Source organism: Nansenia antarctica (assembly GCF_963989245.1).
Source record: "Nansenia antarctica genome assembly, chromosome: 2".
Lineage (NCBI taxonomy): Eukaryota > Metazoa > Chordata > Actinopteri > Argentiniformes > Microstomatidae > Nansenia > Nansenia antarctica.
This window is the reverse complement of record NC_137675.1, coordinates 52,734,851-52,739,223: the sequence shown is the minus strand read 5'-3', so window position 1 is coordinate 52,739,223 and position 4,373 is coordinate 52,734,851. Positions and strand designations below refer to the sequence as shown.

Genomic DNA, 4,373 nt, shown 5'->3' with positions numbered 1-4,373 from the left:
GCTCTCCCTCTAGTTAGCTGATGGCGAATCCTCTGCTTGCTCCGGCAGTACGGGTGAAATGATGAGACTGACACAATTCGGTTTGATTTCCTTCTTCATCTATTAAACAGATTGTAAAACTAAACACAACACATTGATATCAGTACATGTAAATAAACAGTGAACAAACTAACAGAAAAAGATTTAACAAGCTACACAATCATACAGAACTCCTTACCAACTCCCATCTCTCTTCACACTGTCATTCCGATTCCCTGCCACCCAGATTACCTCCATTAAGCCCGCCCCCATTTCTATCTAAGCCAATCACTCTCTGCATGCATACTTTTACCCAATCAAATGAATCAAACAATAAAATAAACTCCCAATCAAATACCCTCCCATGGATTAGCCAAACAATCAGAGAGGTACAATACGCCCACACACACACAGACACACAGTCATAGGGAATCCCTTTTTAGGGACATTTGAGCTGAGTGTGAAAATCCATCTGTTCTGTTCTGTGCCTCCTCTTGCCAATTATGTAGGTAAAGGAAACACATTTTGTTAACGCCTCTTGACTTAACATGCCAAATTCTCAACGTGTGAGTGTGCCTGTGTGTGTGTGTGTGTGTGTGTGTGTGTGTGTGTGTGTGTGTGTGTGTGTAGCTGCAGGAGCATATTGGGGTGCTGTGGGCGATAATGAACAGTACCTTAAAAGGTGTGTTTGTGCACTGTTACCGGGACTGTGTGCCAGAGATCCTAGCCGCGTGTATCGAGGAGATGGGAGTGTGGATGAGGGAGGACCCCGAGGACTTCCTCAACGACGGTTACCTCGAATTCCTGGGCTGGACCCTGAATGACAAGGTTTCAACACACACACACACACACACACTGACACCTAACCCTTTTTTCAAACAAAGGCTAGCTCATAAAGTTCATTATGGCTCGCCCCTCACACATAGACCTAGACCTAGTAAGGTTCATTTACACATCTACTGATGAAAAAGCCCAACTACTCTTTAGGGCAGGGGTCGGCAATTAGGTTTGGCCTCGGGCCCAAAAATTTTTTAGCCACTAGATGGCGGGCCCGAACATAATTTAAGTAATTGATTGTTAAAAAATGTGACACGTTCTAATGCTTTGACTTTTCTTTCGAGAAATGTACACATCGCTAGTCAACTAACACAGCTTGTTTTGTGAGCCTGCTAACAATGTAAAGTAGTGTTATAATTAACTAGGTAGCAGTCCAATCCATTTCGTTGCAGTATTAGGCTTGACTAGTGAGTTTGTGTTGTGATTCTCAACAACGTTGAAACGTAGTTTCACCCTTTTCCATAGTTTTGAATAATAAATGTGTGGACTGACGATGTATCGCAGCCTAACTTATTCTAATAATTATTTAACATACTTTTATTCTGAATGATTCCCCCCTCCTCCAGACAAGGTCACATTATTTATTATTGGATTGGTTGTTTGCGTGTCGGGTGAAGTTAGCTAAACATTTAACCTGCTAACTAGCAAGAGAAACATAATGTCACTCTCCAAAGGTCTAAAGAGGAAAGTTGACAACAGGGCATTTAAACAGGAATGGACAGCGAACTATACGTTCATCCTACCTTTCATCAATGCAAAGCCGTTGTGAGACTCACATCTTCCGTGCTCACAATGTTCCCTTTCTATACATGCGAGTCGTCCTTTTCCTCAATGAATGTGATAAAGACGCACGAAGGAATCGACAGATGCATAAAAAATAAAAAAAACTGCCTGCGGATTAAAGTGACGTCAATATCACCAGATATCAAGCAAATAGTGACCGATGGGAGATGCCATCGTATATTTTGAATGAATGGCTTATGGCTCATTGTACTTATTATCCCTAATAGCGCGTTTGCTCTGTCGTTTCAGGAGCATAGGCCTACCACCACTTTTGCGCCGATTTTGTTGTCAATGTTTTTCAGAAAATTCAACAGAATTTGCTTTGTTACTGTTCATATGTGTGTTGCAGTCACATACGTAAACATTACGTTTGAATGATTTAATGAGCTGATGTTATTTTTTTTTCAAACCACACACCGCATGTCGGCTATTTCAGCACCACGCCGTGTCCACCTGCGTATGATTCACTATCAGGGGTTCAGCGTCAGTGCGCTTCGGTGCACCCCGCTGCCTGATTGTCTGTCCCTGTGTCATTCACTCTCAACATGAATAAAAGTACAATAAGCATTATTCAGGTGGTGGTAAATTCTCTATTCGGACATTATAGGCGCGGTGTGGGACTGTCGGTCCGATATTGTAAAAAAAAAACAAAAAAAAACTAAAACAAAAGTGGATTCTCAAAATAATCTGCTGGGCCAAATATTATTGGTGACGGGCCAGCAATGGCCCACGGGCCGCCTATTGCCGACCCCTGCTTTAGGGGGTCGATGATGATGATGTTTATTTACAAATTTGAGCTTTTCAAAAAATGCCGGTTGAGAGAGGACGCTGGCGTTGCTTGTTCGCCGTTTCTCCGCCCGAAATCTAGGTGTAATTGCAGAGTAGATTGTCCTACAAAGAAACTTAGATTTAGATTTAGTAATCTAAAAATGTATTAGACCCCTATACTTTCTTTTATTTATTTTTGGTTTCTTTCTATTATTATTACTCGATCTTTTCAGCGTCTTTGAGTGTCTAGAAAAGCGCTATATAAGTCTAATGTATTATTATTATTATTATTATTATTATTATTATTAGACAGTAGACCTATTTCTGATCGCGCGTGTGTGTGTGTGTGTGTGTGTGTGTGTGTGTGTGTGTGTGTGTCCTGCAGCAAAGCTCAGTGCGTCTGCAGTGTGTGCTTGCCCTGCAGGGTCTCTAACAGGAGAAGGACTTCATTGGGCGCCTGGAGCTGTTCACCAACAGGTTCAAAGTATGTCTCGTTCAAAAGACCTTTATGTACACTTTCTTTCTGTGCTGTTCTCTTTCTCTGGGTCTCTCTCTCTTTTTCTCTCTCTCTCTTTTTCTCTCTCTCTGGGTCTCTCTCTTTCTCTGGGTCTCTTTCTTTCTCTGTCTCTCTCTCTCTCTCTCTCTCTCTCTCTCTCTCTCTGGGTCTCTCTCTCTCGTTGGGTGTCTCTCTTTCTCTGGGTCTCTCTCTCTCTTCCTCTCTGAATTTTCATTATTTTTCTCTGATTATTTATCAAGAATAGGTGACTAGTAATCTCTTCACAAGCAAATGAGAAATGGCTTCACATAAACCTTTTAAGCCCCATGTGTTGCCTGAGATAAGTTTGGGTTTACTCTTGGGCTTAGTGGAATTGCTCCTTCCCTTTGTGTGTGTGTGTGTGTGTGTGTGTGTGTGTGTGTGTGTGTGTGTGTGTGTGTAGAATAGGATAGTCAGCATGGTGTTGGACAAGGACCCAGGCATGGCGATGAAAACCATCCAGCTGCTGCTGCTCATCCAACAGTGAGTGTGTGCGCGCGTGTGTGTGTGTGTGTGTGTGCGTGCGTGTGTGCGTGCGCGCGCGTGTGTGCATGTGAACGTAAGCAAATATGTCCTGGTATGGGAATTTCTTGGTTGTTTGTTTGTGTGTATGTACAAGCATGGCTGCTGACCTGACTTATGTGTGTGTGTGTGTGTGTGTGTGTGTGTGTGTGTGTGTGTGTGTGTGTAGGGGGACAGAGGAGGGGCTGACAGATGAGGAGAGCAAAAATGTGTACCCTCTGGTGTTTGCTTGTCACCGAGGCCTGGCGTCAGCTGCTGGAACCTTCCTCTACCACAAGTACACCTCTCTGTTTTCTCTACAACACTCCTGTACCACAAGTACACCTCTCTGTATACTCTACAACCCTCCTCTACCACAAGTACACCTCTCTGTATTCTCTACAACCTTCCTTCAGTCATACCTCCATCCCTCTCTACTTGTTTTTAAATATATATTCTTTTACTCTACCTCTACCATAAAGTACATCATGATCACTCCATCCTTCAATTGTCTATCGATATCTCTTGTATCTATTTGAATATCTCCAGTGTATTGGAATATTGTGTGTGTGTGTGTGTGTGTGTGTGTGTGTGTGTGTGTGTGTGTGTGTGTGTGTGTGCGCGCGCGTGTGTGTGTGTGCGTGTGCGTGTGTCAGGATGTGCAGTCACGGGGCCAAAGACTTCCTCAACCTGCTGGTCTCCTTCTACATCGAGAGTGAGGTAAAGAAAGCACTCTGACCACACAAACACACTCTCTCCATCTCTCTCTCCGTCTTTCTCCATCTCTCTCTCCGTCTCTCCTCTCTCTCTCCGTCTCTCTCTCCGTCTCTCTCTCCATCTCTCTCTCCGTCTCTCTCCTCTCTCTCTCCGTCTCTCTCTCCATCTCTCTCTCCGTCTCTCTCACTCCAGTTTGATTCAAACTAACTTTAGT

The 4,373-nt window shown here is 43.6% G+C and overlaps 1 pseudogene across 1 annotated transcript in view; it reads left to right on the top strand.

The window, feature by feature from the left end:
* Positions 1 to 681: 681 nt before the first annotated feature.
* Positions 682 to 4,373, top strand: part of LOC308150263 (cohesin subunit SA-1-like) — a 17,534-nt pseudogene continuing 13,842 nt past the window's right edge. The window contains exons 1-5 of the transcript in view: positions 682 to 846; positions 2,792 to 2,890; positions 3,345 to 3,424; positions 3,633 to 3,740; positions 4,108 to 4,162. The product of the transcript in view is annotated as a cohesin subunit SA-1-like (transcript). The remainder of the gene's footprint in view (positions 847 to 2,791; positions 2,891 to 3,344; positions 3,425 to 3,632; positions 3,741 to 4,107; positions 4,163 to 4,373) is intronic.